Raw genomic sequence first — 22,734 nt, 5'->3', positions numbered from 1 at the left:
CACAGATGTAACTACTAATGGATAAAAGGTGGTACTGCTGGGCTAATTAGGAATAAAGATGGAAGACACTGCTGTAACTACTGGGTAAATGGGGGGCACAGATGTAACTACTAATGGATAAAAGGCGGTACTGCTGGGACTACTCAAGAATAAAGATGGAAGACACTGCTGTAACTACTGATAAGGGTGACACAGATGTAACCACTAATGGATAAAAGGTCGTACTGCTGGGACTACTCAGGAATAAAGATGGAAGACACTGCTGTAACTACTGATAAGGGTGACACAGATGTAACCACTAATGGATAAAAGGTCGTACTGCTGGGACTACTCAGGAATAAAGATGGAAGACACTGCTGTAACTACTGATAAGGGTGACACAGATGTAACTACTAATGGATAAAAGGCCATACTGCTGGGACTACTGAGGAATAAAGATGGAAGACACTGCTGTAACTACTGGTAAGGGTGACACAGATGTAACCACTAATGGATAAAAGGTGGTACTGCTCAGACTACTCAGGAATAAAGATGGAAGACACTGATGTAACTATTGAGTGAGGGGGGGGGGGGCACAGGTGTAACTACTAATGGATAAAAGGTGGTACTACTCAGGAATAAAGATGGAAGACAGTGCTGCAACTACTGAGTGAAGGGGGGCACAGATGTAACTACTAATGGATAAAAGGCGGTACTGCTGGGACTACTCAGGAATAAAGATGGAAGACACTGCTGTAACTACTGGGTGAAGGGGGGCACAGATGTAACTACTAATGGATAGAAGGTGTTACTGCTGGGACTATTTAGGAGTAAAGACGGAAGACAGTGCTGTAACTACTGGGTAAAGGGAGGGCACTGATGTGACTACTGTCAAAGCAGGGGAGGCTGCTGTATAACTCGGGGGAGTGGTGGGACACTGCTGTGATTAGTGTTTGTGGGTATTGCTACACCTACTAATAAAAGTTAGCACAGCCATTGTGTGCCTACTGGGGGAGGATGTCAGATTCACAATTTAATTGCAATACTTGCTTTTCACTGTTGGTTTGTAACATTCTTTAATGTACAGTAATTGTGTTAATGGACGTTCAAGTACATATTTCCAGTACAGCAAAATTACACTGTTGCAAAAGTGTGACTAATATCTTGTGTAAACCAAACTATAAATATCTGTGCTTTAAGCCTACATTCTATGGATTTAGTTGAAATGTTCCACTTTTAACAGTATACACCTATTATATAAACACTTTCCTCAAGTTATATATTCATTAAAGGATCAGCTTAAGAACCTTATTGATAACGGCTTGCGGATAAAATATACGAGTTCTTTTTCTCTTCTCTCCATTACAGACATTACATCAAACACATGTATCAAGAGCAGATTGGACATCATGTAGATAGGCCTGACTTTTTAATCCATATGGGTAGATTTAGGCCAGTGATTTCATAGCAGGAGATGTCTCTATGAAAGAACTCTATTATTTATTGTTTAATGCCCTGACATTACAGAGATTAGCTTATGAAAAATGTTAAATTACTTTCCAAGTTGTTCAAGCGTCTTAATGCCTCTGTTATACTGCAATGTTTATTTAATGGTACTCACTTAAATTCACACCGCAAATCTACAGAATCTGTCAGCCTAGTTGAAATGTAATTCTGATATCTTCTTTATGAAATGTTCTAGAACAAATGATGCAACTGAAATATCTGGCACATAGCGATGTCCTGTATTTGCTGTTGAAGGAAAAGCAGTGTAATTGTAAAATGTATCTGCCCTATTATAAATATATGACAACATTATCAATAATGGGACAGTGCCAATCTGGAGTATGGATTTAAAGAGATCTTCTACGAGGCCTCCATAGATCGCCGTTATAGATGAAGCATCCCTCACGGATGATAATCACATTTTGCTTAGATCACAAGCTGAAGTTTTTATTGCTACCATTTTTGTATACCCATGACTTTTTGATAACTTTTTATTCTATTTTTACAGACCAGGTGACCAAAAATACACAATTCTGGTAATATGTCTTTTTTTTTACAGCGTTCACCATGTGAAATAACTAATGCAATACTTTAATAGTTTACACTTTTTTATGCAACAATGACAATAATGTTTTTTTTCCCATTGTTTTGATTGGAAGAAGTGAGAACTGACAGTGGGCCAGACAATCCGCTGATGGGTGAGGATCTCGAGAGGCAGATCCCTCCAATCTACTATTGATGACCAATCCTGAGGATACATCAGCAATAGTATAAAGTGACAAAACCTATTTAAAATATAAAAGTACTGTATGATGGACAGTTATATATTCACCATGGCAGTAAATTACACAGGGTAAATGCCTCCGCAGTCCAGCCATGGAATTTGTGTTCACTTGAACAAATAATACACTTTTTTTAACACTAATGACCGTGTCTCTTTATAGGGCAGGTGTAGCTTAGAAATGCCTAAACTTTTAGAATTAGTCTGGCTGCACACGGCCGCATTTGCATTGTGGAATCCAGAGTGGGCGACTGCCTCCGGATTCCGCAGCAAATACCACCCATAGCATGCTATGGAAAAGCATTTTTTCCTGTACACGAGGGGAAATCAATTGCAATTTTCCGCTTATGGAGGAAAAATTGCAACATGCTCTATTTCAGTGCGAATTCCTCACGGATGACTTGGATTGAAGATAATGGAAGCCGTCAGACCCACGGACCTTTCTCAATGACATTGCAGAAAGGTCGTGGGTACTCGCGTCATCGCCTAGACATGAGATGGAAAAAGCAGGTTTTTAAAAAAAAACAACTGTACTGCGCATGTCTGATAGCTTGCTGTGCAAACCATTCACGGTACAGAAAAAGAAGAAGAATGTCAGGTACATGCGAATGCCAGCTAGGCATAGGGTTGGATTTTGCCGCGGGCTCCTGCATGCGGAATCCAACTGGTCATGTGCATCTGGCCATATTTAGTAATGAGAAATGTGCTCCTTCCTCTTGATGAATACAGTAGCATTATTGGTCTTGATGGATCTGTGTCTTTTTCAACTTTATCAACTTTTGCAACTATGTATACTATTAGTTGAACCCTGACATTTGCTCCTGTGTAGGACCTGATCTGCTGCAGATTTAGTCATGAAACCTGATGAGAAATATCTTTCTACTCATCAGGATAGGGTTGAACGCCAGCTCTCTCATCACCCACTTAGAGCAATCTGATGAGTCTGCGCATGACATGTCAAGCTGCTCTGCACATGCACTGGGCCCACCCCAACTTCCGGAGCACCAGCTCTTATACTGGCCTGTGGATGACATAGGAAACATGATCCTTGTCACTCAGAGGCAGAGGGGCTGGATCACACCGAAGACTTAGTGGATGGCTGGAATGGTCTGGGTATGCCCACCAGACCATTCAAACCTAATTTGTATACAGTCTGGATTTGCTTCTACCCCCTACCCCATCCCGTCTATTGCATCATTTGAATAAGGCTCATAGATACTGCAAGTCACATCACTGGCATTACTTATTTACGTGTGCAGAATTCACTCTTGCTTATTTTACAGATATGTCTCGTCAAGCACAAATAATATGCACAGTAGTTCAATGGTTCCTTAATTAAGGAAGATATAGCAATTGAACCTAAATATATGAGTGATTGCTGACAGCTGGTGTCTTGTTACAATATTCACCAGAAATAACCAGTGATATTTCTGTTTATAGCATTCGAATGCATTTAAATTACCAAGGTTCCTTGAGTAAAGTCACGTCTAATCCTTAAATGTTTGTCTTTCTGTATGAAGATTACGACTCTTACTTCTTGAGGATTAGTCATTTTGAGATTTTCTTTGATCACAATGTTAATTTATTAGAGCCTTATGCCTCAAAATGGTCCATCTGCTAAGATGCGTTTCTCATCAGTTGTTTAAATTACTAGAGGATTTGTTGGTGTGTTATTTTTGTTCACAGCCATATTAATGTTAGTAGTAACATAATCAGTTTCATTATGTGCATTTCATGCCGTTTGCACAGATTTAAAGCTTGGTTGCTTCATCTAGTCTCATGCTCCTGAAGCAGCTGTTAGGCATTTAGCTAATATAATTCTAATCCATGGGAGGATTTGATTTGTCCATTCAAAGTTAGATGTATATGCAGCCTTGGAAATCAAATCATTCCCCATTTATGACAGCAATTTAGGTCTATAGGGTTGCCAGTCAGTATTCATTTATGTATTTAGGTCAGGTTTCCATGGCTGTCTTTTAATGCTAGAAGATGTTAGCAAAAACTAAAGTTAATCCCTCTTTAAAAGGCTATCTATATTTTACATATTAAAGCCTAATGCCTGACAATTCAGGTGTGACTGCAGTTAATCCAAATAGCCAGCCCTCATGCTGTACTTAACGACATACTTTAAGCTTTGGTACTAGGGTTGTCCTAAAGAGAAGACTGAAAGTCACTGGTCACTTTTTTTTTTTACTCTAAGCACTATATAGGATCAAGGAAAATCCATGGTTGATCTTTAAAATGTAGGTTTACACCATGTTTGGGGTCAACAATTGGCATGTACGTGGGTCAATTCTTCTTCTTTATATATAACAAAGTTGTGTCCTTTTTGGCATAGGTAAAGCTGGTCTACAACGGTAAAGCTTTTCCTCAACGATATTAAAAAATGTAGTGTACTTAATTTTTTGATACAATGGTAGTGGTACAAAATAAGACATATCTTTTTTTATAATAAGAATCAGCGGCAAATATGTGGTTGTATAGACATACAGTTGTTTGTTTCTGGGGCATACGTTTGGTGGACAGGCTCAAACTGTGCCTCTGAACATAATGCTCATTCTAGATGGGCTAAGTCAATCATCAGATATCTCAGGTTTCTGAATCAATGTTGATCTAATGATCAGAGTGCTATTTTGATAGAATGAGAGCAATTTTTTGTGTAAAATTGTTTTAGTTATAGTAAAAAAAAAAAGTACAACGGCTCTAGAATGAAGAACGGAATTTGAAGTGCAGTCAACAACTTTTTTTGATAAGAAGTAGTTTTCTCATCTATGGACTGGTATGCTATCACATGACACAACATTAGGGTTTATCTACATGATAGTGAGTTAGGCCCTCTTTTCATCAACTACACTATGAGTGCTCCATTAGAGATACATGCCAAAAGAATATAACTCAGGAAAGGAAAAACCCAAGTAAACCATACCAAAAAAATAAATAAATAACCAAAGAAAAACAAAATACATCTTTGCAAGCAGGCTTTGCTGTATTATATGTGACTGTCATAAAGGCATACAATAGCATGTGTCACCCACAGGCTTCTATGCTAAAATAGAATGTAAATTGAGCATAGATCACAACCCCAACACAGTCCAAACACCCCCAGGTATACACTGCTGCCATGCATTGAAAATGGACAAGGAGTCCCACCTACACTCACATACTGCTTTCCAGAAGTCCAAGGGTTAACACTATCAAGAACTATAGGTTCAGAACATACAAGGACTAGCTTATAAAAGTTTTAAGCTTTAATGCAAAAGGATGCAGTGGTCACAAAGAGTAAAAAACAATACAATACAAGCAAAACAGTTGACCCCACTGATCTTGAGAACAGGGTCCTGTGTTTCCCTTTCTCCTCACTGTGGACTTGCTGCATCATCCGCCATGAGGAGGAGATTGAATATTGCTGCAGTCGCACATACACATTGCAGCTCCATTCACTGCTCTATTCAATTTGTGGGTGGGTGCAGCAAGCCCGAAGTAATGAGGAGAGAGACCCCCTATTTTCAGGATTGGTGAGGATCTCAGTCAATCAGACATTTATGACCTATCCTGTGTATTGGGTGGCAAGAAAGCACTTGGTGATGGTTCACCATACTGAGCATGTAGATACAAATTTTGGGGGCCTATTTAAACAGACAAGAGTCTCCTGATACTTTTATCGGCATCAACTGTCTGTTTTGAACACTGTTTCTACCCTATTAATTCATTCATTCCGTTCTTCAAGTGTTAAATATATAGTTTATAGATAGTTTAACTGTGTCTGTGAGAGTTTAAACATACATACTCCTTGTATGTTACGTATATGTTTCACAATGTCGAAAATGTTATTATGGTTGCATGATAACCCCCCCCCCCCTCCAAATATCTGTTACCCCCATTATCTTACGGTTTAAAGTTAGTATGAGATACTTTGTTGTGGATTGAGAGTTACACGAAAGCATAGTAATGAAGAATGGCAACTATTTTATTCTGTCTGTCTCCTACCTGTCCATGACTCTTGATTTGTTATTTCTAAAAGTTCTTTGTGCACCCAGTTTCGAAGATTAGAATGTAGGCCATGAAGGAAACAAGTGATTATATAAATATTATTAAGAAAATTACATTTTTTATGTATTGCATTAATTATGTGAACATTTCATCTTTTTTACGGCTTGTGGTTTTATAACATAATACCTGCATTCCATCAGGGAAAGCAGTCAGCTAATTCCCATATAAATAATAAGCCTTATTAATCTTTTATATAATCAAATAAAATGGAAGTGTCCTCCTGCTAGCTTTACTGGAGAACTCGGGGGATTTACCAAAGAAACTGTCAAGCTTGCTCTCTCACTTTTTGCGAACAAGTCCTTGTGTGACAAAGGGCAGCAGCGATTCTGTAGACAGAAATAGAGCAATTATAAAAGACATTCACATGGAGTATAATTTGTCAGCTTTCTTGTCAGGTAACTTCTTTATGATAACATTAAAGGAGCTAATCAGCTTCATGGTTGTTTCTATTGGACGCACTTTTGTAATTATTATTTTACAATTTTTTTTCTTTGAAAAGTGCTGACACATTATTTTAGATTCCTGAAGGTGAAGGTAGATTAAATGTGAAGAGTGGAATCACTTGTATAGCGACAACTTAATTGTACGACTTGGAACTGGTAGGAGACCATTTTTTCTGAATGTCGTAAATGGTATTTGCTAAAGTAACATCTGTTCATTCTTATTCTATGAATGTAGAAACTTTTCCAGATATAAGTCAACAGGCTTGTAATACGCAATAAATAGTATAACTCCAATTCCAAAAAAGTTGGGATGCTGTGTAAATTCTAAATATATCTAAAGAAGAAAAGAATGCAATGATTCGGAAATCTCCTGTAACTAGAGATGAGCGAGTATACCCGCTAAGGCACATTACTCGAGCGAGTAGTGCCTTAGCCGAGTATCTCCCCGCTCGTCTTTAAAGATTCGGGGGCCGGCGGGGGGCGGGGAGCGGCGGGGGAGAGAGGGGAGGAACGGAGGGGAGATCTCTCCCTCCCTCTCTCCCTCCTGATCCCCGCCACAACTCACCTGTCACCGGCGCCGGCCCCCGAATCTTTAGAGACGAGCGGGGAGATACTCGGCTAAGGCACTACTCGCTCGAGTAATGTGCCTTAGCGAGTATACTCGCTCATCGCTACCTGTAACCATATTTTATTCATGATAGAACATAAAAAAACGTATCAGAGGGTGAAAGGGAATAGTTTTTCTATTTCATTTTAAGAAATTAACTCTATTAGAAATTGATGGCAGCAACACATCTCTGAACTCCTTATTCTTCTTTACACCGAAGATAGTTCTAAATGACACTGTACATCCCCTCTCTCCTATCCATACATCACCCATCACCTCTCTTCTTTCCATACATCACCCATCCCACTCTACCACACACTCAGACTAGATGTCCCCCTAATACAAATCTCACATGCTTGCCTCCAAGACTTCACCAGAGCAGCACCGACCCTATGGAGCGCTCTACCCCAAGATATCCCGACAATCCATGATGCACAGAATTTCAGATGTGCCCTAAAGACCCACCTCTTCTAAGAAGCATACCAACTCTCCTGACTTGAAATTATATTTATCATGTATATTCCCTGCCCCCATACCTCCTATACCATACCACCCATCCTGATTGAGTCTCCCCTTGCTTCGAAAGCACTATGGAATAAGTTGGCACTATACAAATAAAGATGATTATTATTACATTGGCTGTTTAGAGTCGTTGTCCCTCTGCAGAATAAATTTGGAGTCAATCCGACACCTTCTATTTTTTTAAAATTCTTACTTTGTAGCATTTTTTTCCACACCTGCCTAAAACTTTTACACAGTATTGTATTCCAATGTGATTTTCCCGTATTCCTCTGGTAATTCATAATTTCTATTCCTGAAGATTCATTGGGGGCCTTTTCAGTTTTTGTATGAAATAATAATTCTAAATAAAAAATATATTTGCTGCCATTGATGTGATACTAAGCAACAGTATCTATCTATCTATCTATCTATCTATCTATCTATCCATCCATCTATCTATCTATCTATCTATCTATCTCATATCTATCTCATATATATCTATCTCATATCTATCTATCTATCTATCTATCTATCTATCTATCTCATATCTATCTATCTATCTCATATCTATCTATCTCATATCTATCTATCTATCTATCTCATATCTATCTATCTATCTATCTATCTATCTATCTATCTATCTATCTATCTATCTATCTATCTATCTATCTCATATCTATCTATCTATCTATCTCATATCTATCTATCTGTCCCTCTAGTACTTTTTGATAATTTCATGTATATAGTAGTTTATAAAGCAGTTAATTATTAGTTCCTCAGAAAGTTTCCTGGATAATAGACCACTTCCAGGGTTGGAATGACCTTTACAACTGCCTCTACATATTTATAATGCTGTGTTGCACAAAATAAGTTCAGCTGCTTACACTGCCATCCTCATTCCCTATAACATGTCTTTTAAGGGAAAATAGTGTGTGTCTCTGTCATTAGCATTGCTTTTCATCATGAGTGCAAAGCGTAAGACAATACATATATAAGATACATCCTAAGTGACATGGCTGTTTTATAAATAACTTTTGCTTTTAAAGCAAATCTCTACCAACAGCCAATTCATAAGATGTAGAAGTGCAAAAGAAATTGGGAAAGAAACTGTCAGACCAGATACTTAAATATAAGCCGATGCTCACAGCAAACATGGGGTCTGCCCACTTTCTGCCCAGCTGCCCTGTTTTGGGGTGAAAGAAAAAGCATTACATGCAGTGGTATTTTAGCCAGATCCGCGATGGAGCCTCCGGACGGAGGTTTCGACACAGATGTGAAACCACCCTTAGATTGTCTTCTGATAAACCACTAAAATAGTGGGGACATGTCTGTTTATACACTGGCAACATGGTAAAGAAATCTCATCGTGAGCCATTGAAGTTGGACACCCCTTTTAAAGTGATCACCCCACCTATGAATCAGGGATAAGTGTAAGAGACAGAGAGGGGAAGCCACATCAAAGAGAGAAGCTAAACCACTCCAGACATTGCAGTGGCGAGACATTTTATAACCATCCTAAACAGAAAAGTGCCAAGGAAAGCTATAATTTTTGAAGAGATATAAAGTGGAATAGCTCTCCATTTTGCACAATATTTCAGCTGCCATTATGGAAACAGAAGATGTGATTATGCAAATAGATACTGAGATAAGATATTGCATCATTTCAGTTATGGAAATTGAGGGGTTGGTTGCAAACAGATTTAAGCAAGTTATCAGTAATGATATTACTATAGAAATGTTTCATGTTCTATGTATTCACCCCAGAACTAAGTAAGTCGTCTGCTTAAAAAAAAAAAAGAGTTATCAAATAATTAGGAAAATGTTATTTAATTTAAATTTTTTTCAAAACTAATGTTACCACCATAGAGTGTTATATAGTGGTAGATATCAGTTTAACATAGGCTATCTATAGACTATACAAGTGAATACAGTGTAGCTAAATCCAGTGATGTCTTCTGTGTTTAAAGTTGTCCATTTTGCCTTTTCTTCTCCATCTGACCCAGATTGTCATGAGAATCTCTCCTAGCCATGACTCATCTCTGTAAAGTATGCTGCCCAGACACCATTGACTTCTTGCTTATTCAACACTCTTCCTACCAGGTGGGATTAGTACTGATGGGGCTTAAAGGGACATTTTTATTGAGTATAGGCATAAGAGGTCATTAATGCTGATGGAGGTATAAAAAAGGCCATTTTTATTGTGTGAGGACATAAAAGAGAGCATTTCTACTAATTGTGATCATAAAAGGGGCATCAGTATTGTGTGGGGTTATAAAAAAGGCATTGTTACTGTGGGGGGTCAAAAGAAAGAGTATTAATACTGATGTAGGCATAAGGGGGCATTATTGCTGAGTGGAGGCATAAGAGGGCATTTTTATTAAAGGGTTATAAAAGGAGAAATTATTACCAAGTGGAGGCATAAGAAGGGTATTATTACTACATGGGGGCATAAAAGGGGGCATTACTGTGTGAGGGAATTATGGGTGACTATTACTGATGGAGCATAAGAGGGCATTATTCTGTGTGTGACCATAAAAGGTAGTACTTTTTCTGTGTGGAGGGCACTAAAACTGGCACTTACTGCATTGAGCCGAATTTCTATCTGGGGTATAATGGATGGAAAATAGTAGAGAGGTGTAAAATATGTACGGAGAGTGCTGGATAAACAAGACATCATCAGTGAATCCCTAAATAGGAACTAAGTATAACTGTACTGTAATCAGCTATGTGATCTGCAGATTGGCTACATGGTCACTATATGGTTGTAATATTGGTCTTTGTATGGTGGGGTTTTTTCAGTAACAGTTTGGTTGCATTTTCTGCCAACACTTGTGTTGATTAATTAGTCCAAGTGTCATGGAAGATGCATGGAGAGAGAAGTAATAATCAAACCCTTCTGTCCTGGTGGCAAAATCTATCACCTTATGGGGTGCTATGGGTCGTTCTCTTCCATGTATGCCAATGAGCATAACCCTGGTTCTCGGAAATGTTTTTCACATTAGATTTTATTAGGTATATATTTATTTATTATATACATATATTATTATAATACATCATGTAGAAATACTAGAGATATATCAGCATTTTACATTCTCGGGAAAAAAACAGCAAACAAGAGACTTGTTTATAAGAGGTAGAATAACTATCTTGTGTATACCCGGGCAAGAGATTGTAAAGAGTTATGGGCTTAGTAAGCAGCTTATTTAAGATCTGTTGGTTTAAGGTCTGTCAGATTTGAAACTGTTCAGAAATCTCTTCTCACAACTACTGGTCTATAAAATATATTTGCTGATAGTTATAAACAAAGAGAAGTACTGAGAACATTGCATTGTACTGACATTTAGAATTAATCTTGGTCTCTAAACTTTAGAGCAACAGGAAGAGAGAAACAATAAAGGAAAAACATCTACATTTTTAATAGAACGGATAGTGCTATTGTGTGAAGTACAAAAAGAAGACACTGAAAAAAAGTGTGTATGCTGGTTTATTGAGATGTTATATCAAGTGTTTCCTGCTTAGTGCCATTAGTCTTCCATTTTATTACAATTCTACCCAGGCCATTAATTAAAGGGGTTGTCCCGCGAAAGCAAGTGGGTCTATACACTTCTGTATGGCCATATTAATGCACTTTGTAATGTACATTGTGCATTAATTATGAGCCATACAGAAGTTATAAGAAGTTATTCACTTACCTGCTCCGTTGCTAGCGTCCTCGTCTCCATGGTGCCGTCTAATTTTCAGCGTCTAATCGCCAGATTAGACGCGCTTGCGCAGTCCGGGTCTTCTTCTTTTCTGAATGGGGCCGCTCGTGCCGGAGAGCGGCTCCGTGTAGCTCCGCCCCGTCACGTGCCGATTCCAGCCAATCAGGAGGCTGGAATCGGCAATGGACCGCACAGAAGAGCTGCGGTCCACCGAGGGAGAAGATCCTGGCGGCCATCTTCAACCGGTAAGTAAGAAGTCACCGGAGCGCGGGGATTCAGGTAAGAGCTGTGCGGATTTTTTTTTAGGTCCCTGCATCGGGTTTGTCTCGCGCCGAACGGGGGGGGGCTGTTGAAAAAAAAAAAAAAACCCGTTTCGGCGCGGGACAACCCCTTTAATAGAGCAATGAGAGATTACTTGAGAGTTGATATAATATACACTACATGACAGACACCATAGTAAACAGCAGTGACACATGTATAATTGCTTCAAAGATACGTATGGACATGAAGGATGATTTCATTTATAATATGAACATTTGTAAAATGATTACAAAGTAATCACATTGAAAACGAAATCAAGGGGTTCATACCCATGAATGCTGTAGCGATTTACAATTATTTTCCAGGAAGATACCTCATTAGCTTGGTTAGTAATAGTCATTCTGGCTGTACTTTTTCTGTTCTGCATACTATGCATCATAATCTAAACTGCAGTGTATATATCTGAAAAGATTTATGGTTTGGATTCCTTTTTTATTAAAGAGAACATTTTTACCTCTTGTATCACCCCAATTTCCTCATAGAGTGTAAGCTCTTGCGAGCAGGCCCTCACTCCGAATGTTCAAATTTGTTACTAGCACACTAACACAATTAGTCCCATGACCATATTGTTGGCATATTTATGTGTTGAAAATATGGATCAGTTTTCTGATCCAAACTCAGGGCATTATAGATGGATATGGCGCTTTGAGTTTGGGTCAGGGGATCCGCAATCAGGCCAGGACACTTGTTTATTAGAGATGAGCAAGTATACTCACTAAAGGCAATTGCTCGAGCGAGCATTGCCTTTAGTGAGTACCTGCCCGCTCGAGACTGAAGGTTCGGGTGCCGGCGGCGGGCAGGGAGCTGCAGGGGAGAGTGGGGAGGAACAGAGGGGAGATCTCTCTCCCTCTCTCCCCCCTGCTCCCTCCTGCTGACAGCCGCTACTCACCGCTCCCCCGCGCCGGCACCCGAACCTTTTATCTCGAGCGGGCAGGTACTCGCTAAAGGCAATGCTCGCTCAAGCAATTGCCTTTACAGAGTATACTCGCTCATCTCTATTGTTTATATTGCAAATAGATAAATGTGCTCAAAAGAAAGATGTTCATGTGAAACCGGACTAAAACTGCATATGAATGTCTAATTTTGTCTGTACTTGTACCCTATAATTTGTAGAATGCTGTAGGATATGTTGGTGCTACAGAAAGATTATTCTTACTACCGTGTTTCCCTGAGACCCACCTCTAAAATATGTCGTACCCTCAGGGATGGGGGGGCTTGAAATATAACTCCTAACTCGAAAATAAGCCTTAACTACACTAAGTGAAAAAAAGAAAGCAATACTTACCTAACGGGCGCTGTCCAGGTCCCTCCGGCTGGTCTCTACAGTTCCGGGCAGGCTTACTTGCAGTTTTCCACACCGACAGAACAATGTTTGCTGGTAACGGGGTTTGTAAACCCCGCCTCCAGAAATCAATTGATCTGATTAGTTCTTGAGCGCTGCTGTTCAGCCAATCAGAAGCAACGCTCAATGAACCAATCACAGCCATTTAATGAATTAATCGAGCGACATTCAATGAATGGCTATAATTGGTTCATCAATATGCCTCTGATTGGCTGAGTCGCGGTACTTGAGAACCAAACAGAGCAATTGCTTGCTGGAGGGAGGGGTTTACAAACCCCGAACCAGCATGCAATGTTCTGTTGGTGCTGAGAACTGCAAGCAGGCCTGCTTGGGAGAACATTGCGATTCTCTGCCACAGCTGTGACAGCTATAGCAGGGGATTCTTTACTCCCAGCTGGGAATACCATCATTACTGAACACTGTGACAGTGCTGTCACAGTGTTCAGTGACAAGGGGACTCCCCGCGGGGAATATTTACACACACCATGGACCTATGCCATGCACGGATGTCATATCTTTTGCAGATGCGTGCATTTGCACGCCTGTAAAACACGGACATGTGAACACATCATAGGAAATCAATGGTTCTAAACAGATGCAGGATATTGTATGTACCTATGTACGCACATAAACACGCTCATCTGAATGAGCCCTTAGTGCCATTACCAAATCTCTGACACATTCTAATCAAAAGGCGATTGTACTAAATGCTAAAGCAAACAAAGTTGGCCAAACCGCTTCTCTGACTACCTGATGCACACTGTATTGGTATGTATTGGTAGTCTAAGACACTACATGCTGACCTGTCTGGCCAGCACTGCTCATGTGGGCAACGCTGGTCAATCAAAACAGCTGTATTTTCTTAAAATAATGATGGTACTTGTGTAAAGTGAGCATCAGTCAGTCCGAGAAAGTGGTGTGGCCATCTTTGTTTTTCCAGGCCCAGACAGTCACTTTAAAATGTTGTGTCAGAGGTTTCCATTGATGAAAAATGCCAAAAATGTTTGGATGATGTATAATTATGAGAAGAAACAGAGGGACTTTAAAATGTCATAGATTCCCTGATATGAGCTGCTGACACATCTTCTTTATGTTATGTCAAAACATACATTTTGGTTGGATTTCCCCATAAAATGGCATTCTTCTTCGATAATAATCGTAAAATACATTTATGTCTATTAATAAGTTATTTGGCTGCTTAAACACTTGCACTTTGCTTACTCTAACCTACTTGAAAACAGTATTACTAACTTTACCTCTTCAAGTCCAAGTCTGTTTGTACCTTGATGACCAAGCCAAATTTTGAAAATTTTATATGTGTCACATTAACAGAGAATAACTCTGTAAATGTTTTACACATCCAAGTAATCCTGACATTGTTTGCTCATCACATATTGTACTTTATTTAGGTAGCAGAAGTAGACCAATACAATTTGTAGATATTTATTTATAAACACCAAAATTTAGGAAAATTGTAAAAAAATTTCATTTTTTCATGTTTTTAACTGCAATATGTCAGACACGCGCATACATATTGTAATAGCAATTTCCAACTGTGTACTTTATCTTGAAAGCACGTTTGCAAAATGTTGTGTGTTCCTAAGCAAATTAGGAGACTTAGTAAATTAATATTGCTTTTTTTAAATTTTGAAATATATTGTTTTTCATTTTAATTTATATTTCATTTATAATTTTTAATTTATATAAATCGCATTAATGATTAAATTAAATTAATGAATCTAGTAACTTATTAATGTGGTAAATTAATGTAAGTGTATGTTCATATGTATCGGAATTGGTGTGGATTTTCAGCAGCGGAAAATCCGCACCAAAATCCTCATAGAATTTCGCTTTACACCAACTGGTAAAGATTTTGCCACAGATTTTGTCATGGATTTCACCTCTTCCTTTGAAAGGATGAGATCAGCTGCGGATCTGCATCAAAATCCACAAAAAATGTAGATTTGCATCAAAATCTGCTAGGCGTAAATGCACCTTTAAAATTTTAATTTGTTTGTAGATATATAGATTTGTTTGTTTTTAGATCTATACTGGCTAAAACGTACAGGTGATTGTAATGGAAGCAGTCAATATTGGATTAATATGTGTGGTTAATACTTTCAGCTTCTCCTCGACCTCATACTGACAGAAGAGCTGGGAAGAGAGAGGCATTTACAATGCTGTAATAAGAGGAAAGTTTGTTATTACAACAAACTTTCCTAATGAAAGCTTCAAGTGTCGATCAATCTGATGACATCATCGGAAAGCAGTTAAAGTCCTTAGATACAGATGTTTCCTTTCCTATATCAAGGTTGTATTCACAGGTACATCCTAACCAGTGCAATGCACAATGGGATCTATGTAAATCCACAACAGAGTTTATAGCCATCTCTAATACTTCTCCTTGTTATGTTGTATTTATATTTCAGTTACTGAATCCAAGTGTAGCGACCCGATATTTGATGCATATTCTTATGAAAAGAATAAATGATCATTTTTCATTTGAAATGCTTGATAGGGTTCATTGATCATAGTATTTAATATTCACTTGGCTTACACAATCCTAAAGATGTGGTGGTTTGGCCTGTGAAATTAGTATTTTCCACCTGACTAGTTTTAATGCTGCATATGAAACGCAGTACAAGTATTTAAAAAAGCAGCAGAAAATCACCTTGTGATCATTTTGATTAAGTTTGATTTGCGTACAATGGTTCTGTGCCCACAAGAAACATTAGTAGTTAATCTCACAAGGAAGGCATATTCGTTCTGCACCTGTCAGTGCAAAATTAATAATATGTCCAGAAATAAAACTCTTCCCAGTGGGTATAGTGCAGCCACAGATTTGCCTGGAACATGTCAGGTGTATTCTCCTTAAAATGTAATTGAAAGTCACTACTGTATAATAACAGAAATGATCTAATGCAGCTTATGAGTCGGCACCATCTAACGGAATTTGATTAAAAAATAAACATATAAAACTTTATTACAGCTTTAAAAGAAAATGCCTTACTGTTCTTTTACAACGGTTGATGTCAATTAAGCCATGGAAATTATGAAGATAGTTTGCCAATTTATTGAATCTTTATTAAATAAGTGTTTTATTACAGCAGTCTTTAAAAGGGTTATGCAGGCATAAATTTTTGGAAAGGTGCTCACTGTGGTGGACAAACATAAAATAAGACACATACATCTCATCCATCCCCCCACTGCTCCAATTCCAATGGTGTCTGGTCTCGCCTGCTCTTCACCTTCTATTGCATCAGCAACAATGTCCCAACAATTAGACATGTGGCCAATGCTGTTAATCACCAGTGAAACTGAGCTAATGATTGGCTGCAGCATTCATATATCTTGGGTGTCAGTGATGTAATCACTGCAGCAAGAGATAGAGAGCAGTGGGGGACCAGCACCATCAAAACGAGGTATTCAGTAAGGTATTTTTTTCTTTATGTTTTTCTACCACAGGAAGCACCTCTTACCCCCACCCAAAAAAATACCTGGGTAATCCCTTTAAATTCAAGGGTAGCCCAAGTTCCCAATTTACACTACTAACAATATCTTAGGTAGTGAAGTAATAGACTGTGCAGTGCCAAATGTAACAGGCAATGTAAAGGCCCATTTACACCAGCAGATGATAGCTCCAAGATTGCTCAAACGAGAGATCATTTTGCATAAACTATTAAGTAGCTACTCAGCTACTTAAGTACCAATTAGGTGTGCAAATGAAGCCTTCCCTGAATGCAGTTAATAGCCCGGGGCTATTATCTGTGCTCAGATCCTTTGTTCTCCACGGGGAAACAATGCTATCAGCACTCCCCGTGGAGAACTGCTGATAAGAGTGAACAACGATTTTTAGGTTGGACTGAATTTAACGATCAGCTAGCAGTGCCCGAAAAGCGCACGATGGGCACACATTTACACTCACCGATTATCGCTAAAACGATCGCCAATTAGCGATTTATTTTTGCGATGATTGGGTGGTGTAAATGGGCTTTAATTTGTCAAGAAAGGAGCAAATAGCTATGAAAGCTACAAGATAAAAATTTCATCATAATCCATCCTGTAGATAAGGGCAGGTCAATGGCCATTCTGGATCAGGATTTATACACACTACGGGTTCACAACATGTTGAGTGATACCTCCACGTATTGGCACTTGAGAGGAGACCCAACCGTAGTATTTCAATCTAGACTGGGGTCTTACTGGAGGGGCTGAGCATGAGTTTTATAACACAAAATCAAAAGGATTTTATTTTTAAGATTGCCAGCGTGTCCCTATAGTTTAATACTGTCGGCACCAATTATATAAGCAGACATACTTATTCATATGAAGGTGCATTCAATCACAAGTCCCCAAATCAAAAGTTTTAGTAACCCTTATTAATGAAAAAATTAACCATTGCTACTGTATATGGAATAGGGCATCGGGAGCAATCAGACAGGATAATTAGTAGGGTTGAAAAACACCAATTCTTCCACTTGGTGGACAATGTTGACAGATACTTTGATGGAGAATGTTGCCTCTCATAGTTTATGAAGTGCCTGCTCTGTAAGGCCTTAGTCAGACGGCCGTTTTTTCGCGCGATTTGCGGATCGCATGACGGATGCGCATCCGCAAATCGCGTGACCGGTGCGCGCAAGTCGCCCGCAAATCGCCCGAAAATCTGCTCCTAGCCGCGTTTCATTAGAAACGGGCCGGAGCTGTCCAGCGCATTGCATTCAATGGAGACGGCAATAGAGCCGTCTCCATTTAAAGCAATGCGCTGCGGGCGAGCCCGGGATGAATTGTCGGTAAGGGCTTAAATATATAAGCCCTTCCCTGCAATTCATCCTAAAATGTGTTAAAATAAAAAAAATTGTATACTCACCTTCTCCCGGCAGCCGGAGCTCCGCGCCGTCCTGCAGTGGGTGTGAAGGGGGTGTGAGTCAGACCTGCCCCCTGATTGGCTCAGCGCTGAGCCAATCAGAGGCATGCCTCACTAACACCCATTAATGAATTCATGAATGGATGTGAGTCAGACCTGCCCCTGATTGGCTCAGCGCTGAGAGGCAGCAGTCACTCACCCATTCATGAATTCATGAATGGGTGTGTGAGTGAAACCGGCCTCTGATTGGTCAGGGCTGTGACCAATCAGAGGCAGCTCATTCAGCAGGCGGGGATTTTAAAGCCCCGCCGGCTGAATAGTGCCAAGAAGCAGTTCAGGAGAACTGACAGCGGCCGCGGCTGGACTCCGGCTGCAGCGGAAAAGTGAGTATACAATTTTTTTTTATTTTAACACATTTTAGGATGAATTGCAGGGAAGGGCTTATATATTTAACCCCTTCCCGACAATTCACCCCGCGCACGCCGACAGCCCATTGCTTTCAATGGAGCGGCTGTATTGCCGCTCCATTGAATTCAATGGGCAAACATCGTTCTTCTCTGCCACAGCTGTTACAGCTGTGGCAGAGAAGAATGATTTGTCTTCTATATGTTCTCAATGGGGTCGGCGCTGCTGCCGCCGGCCCCATTGAGCGCATATACAGAAGAGAACAGGAATCGCAGATCGCAGATAGGTGCGATCTGCGATTTTTTGTTCTATAATTTATCGGACGAGCGCATAAAAAGCGCTCATGTGTCCGATACCATTGCAAAGCAATGGTTTTATAAAATCGCCGGACACATGCGCATGCGCAAATCGCGGCTAAAAACGCCCGTCTGACTAAGGCCTCAATCAGCATTTAGGTATGATTAGTTTAAAGGGTGGAAAAGAACAATTTGCATGGCTCAATCAACATAAAAAGATGAACACTTCTTTTGTTTCTGGGATCTAAGATTACATACAGAACACCTATGGTAGCTCTTATGGATGGAATCCTCTACTGTTTTGATTGATGCCAATGTGTTGTACTTTTTACTTGTTGCTTCTCCAGTTATAAAATGATGCAACATATGTTGGCCTATCACATTCCCTATTCTAACTTTTCTCTGTTTATGCTACTTCTACATTCTCCCTCAAAATCTGGTACCTTCATCCCACAGTATTCTATACATTCCTAATGCAATTCATAGCTGTAGATACACAGATACTTGATGACCGGCTCATGCAGCTTGCCCATTGTACAGAACAGGCACTTTTACTTCTATTGTCTCACCTATTTCCTCTTAGATTCTTAGCTCTTGTGAGCAGGGCCCCCACCCCCATTTTTCAAATTGTTTCTTAGTTGAGGGCTGTTTTCCGATGAGCATATTTTAGCTCCATATTTGGTCTGTGTTTTGCAGACTGTAATACGAAGTTAATGTAACTCTGTTTATCTATTCTGTATTTTTTACTGCCATTTTTTTAAAATGCAGCATAACCTATTTTTGTTTCATTTTTGCATACGTATTACTATTATTTTCTATTAGGCTGGCTTCACACGAGCTTCACATTTACATGCATAGATAATCTTTCAAACTACTGAAAGATTGAAAGGTTTTGCGATCTATTTGCATAAAGTGTTAATATCCATTAACACTTTATCATCTTAATTTCCACGTAAAAGGGCCTCCAGGAGCTGTTTGCAGAGCCCAGCGTGTGATTATTCACATGCCCAGCTGTGCACGTAGCTGCATTGTTCTTCTAGGGGCTGACTGCAGGTTACAATATTATCTGCCGTCTCGCGTGGAGATAACAGCATGCGGTCTATTAAGAGACACTTTATGTCTCAGTGACAGAACGATGGAGTTCAGTTAAGTTCACCTTAAATCATCGTTCACATGAAAAGTGCACAATCCCTGCATTTACATGTAGCGATTATCGCTCATTTTCGGTTGTTTGAGCGATAATCACTACATGTAAATGGGCCTTTATAGTCGTGTAGCACACAGCAAATACAAAATAACATTGCGTATTTGCTGTGGGCCGCAGATTGCCATTGCTAATTTGGTATGTATGTGCACGTAATACACACGAAGGTAGAACATGCTGCAATCTTTAATATGTGCATATTTCACACAATATGTGTGATCAGCAGCATGGCACCTATGGCAGATTAGTACAGGGTATTTCGTGTGTAATACTCACACGTGGAGTACACTGTTTCAACACAATCGTGTGAAGGACCCCTTAGGCAAATACAGATCAGTATTTGCACAGTAGAAAACTAACAATAAATACTGAGGGCATACAGATGGAATATCATCTGTAACATCTCCATAATACAGATTTGTATTCCAGATGTGTTACAATATACTCAGTCTGAAACTGAAATACCAGGCCAGAAGACTAGATAGAGTCAGGGGCTATGCAGATTAGACACTTCAAAAACAGAAAAAAATCCCTTGTTATCAGATATATTAAAACCTAACTTTTAATTACTATCATTAAAAGAAGATAAATGTTACAGATGAGTCTATCGTGTCCCTAGTGTTTCAATAGTGCCTAATCGGAGCACCCACCCTGATAAGGACGTCTCCAATTGCATACCAATCTCTACCAACCCCTAAACTAATAGGTGGGTGGGGAATTATTCTTTAAAGAATAATGTAGATACTCCAATGATGATATTATTCTAAAGTTCACAAAATGTGGACAAGGCAGTGTCCACAGAACTACTGCTTATAATATAATAACTATATCAATAAAAAAATTGTGAACCTTAAACCTCTGACCATGTTAAAAATGACTCTGATAAATATAATGTTAGACACTATGATGTCTCAATCCTATTTGTACCCTCTCTTAACCAATTCTCTTGTACACAATTCCAGATGTAAAGGATAAAACTCAAGGGCAACTCAGATATTAAAAAGCAGCAATGAGGACACTAGAGGAGCAGGACGTGCCTCAGAGAGCTTCTGGTCGTATCTACTGGTCCCGGCAACACCAGGCCCCTTCAGAGCCCTAGGCAGCTGCCAAGGACCGGGGTGCCCTCTGCTTGCTATCAGGGAGCCCCATACCTGCCACCTCGGGGACCCCTACCACCACCTTGCCTGGCTGACTCCAGAGCCATGGCCACTGCGGAAATTACAGGGACCTGGACGCACAGGCTTCTGAGCCATCTCCAGCAGAAGAGGCTCCAGACAGACACCGCCTGCCCATTACTCCTGGTCCGAACACTATTCCAGCGAGCTCCAAATGCCTTATTTTGCAGGGGCAGAGCCAGTACCTGCAGCCCCGTAGCCCTGCACCACCAGGATTTCCACAACAAGCTGCTAAGGCCTGTCAGGGCCTGGAGCCACGAACTAAAGTTTGGGCTGGCCTACACTTGGCTAGTGGTGTCGTATTCTCTCTTTAATTACTGGGACCTACTCCAAGATACAGACTGGGAGACTGCTGATAGTAATTACTTTTGCTGTTTCAACGATTGGGACTATTCTTGACTGCTCACCATCTGGGGGAGTAACCCTGAGTTCCTCAAAAATTGGGAAAACGAGTCAACTCTGTCATCCCTCAGACTAATTAAATTATTACTAGAGGAGGAAAAATCTACATTGGCTATTAATCAAAAGAAACTTGAGGAACTTGTAGAAAGAGCGAAGTCCTTCATATCAGACCCCTATTTCTCCACAAAAGAAAAAACCTTACAATCAAACATTGATAAATATACAGCACAGATTAAGGAATGTAAACATACACAGTTCAACCGTGATTTACAGGAGTTCAGAGAGAACAGACTAAATCCTATTCAGAAACAGATATTAGCTCCTCCGACATTGACCAGTCCGACACTGATAAACATAACACTAGAAGACCAGTAAATAGACGGGGTCGCGGACGTTACATACAATGAAACAGAGGACGAGGTATAACATCCCAGACAGGGAACTTCCTAGAACAACCGATCTCCCAATATTTTTTAAGGGGACGTCGAGAACAATAGGTACCGCAATGACCAGTGCCTTCCCCTGTTCCCATACTGAACTTCAGGGGCATTCTGAGACCCTTCAAAGATCGCATGACGTCGAAAAACGCAATGATGACAGACTACAAGTCATTAGAGATGAGCGAACGCGTTCGTCCGAGCTTGATATTCGTGCGAATATTAGGGTGTTCGGGATGTTCGTTATTCGTAACGAACACCATGCGGTGTCCGGGTTACTTTAACTTTCTTCCCTGAGACGTTAGCGCTTTTTTTTGGCCAATATAAAGACAGGGAAGGCATTACAACTTCCCCCTGCAACGTTTAAGCCCTATACCACCCCCCTGCTGTGAGTGGCTGGGGAGATAAGGTGTCCGCCTGATATAAAAGTCTGCCCCTCCCGCGGTTCGCTATGGATGCATTCTATATGCGCTCAATGGGGCCGGCGGCAGCAGCGCTGACCCCATTGAGAACATATAGAAGACAAATCCTTCTTCTCTGGCACAGCTGTAACAGCTGTAGCAGAGAAGAACGATGTTTGCCCATTGAATTCAATGGAGCCAGCAATACAGCAGGTTCCACTGAATGCAATGGGCTGCCCGCGATCGCAGGATGAATGGTCGGAAAGGGGTTAAATATATAACCCCTTTCCTGCAATTCATCCAGAAATGTGTTACACTA

The sequence above is a fragment of the Eleutherodactylus coqui genome, chromosome 12, assembly GCF_035609145.1.
Source record: "Eleutherodactylus coqui strain aEleCoq1 chromosome 12, aEleCoq1.hap1, whole genome shotgun sequence".
Taxonomy (NCBI): domain Eukaryota; kingdom Metazoa; phylum Chordata; class Amphibia; order Anura; family Eleutherodactylidae; genus Eleutherodactylus; species Eleutherodactylus coqui.
Note: the sequence above shows the minus strand (reverse complement) of the source record.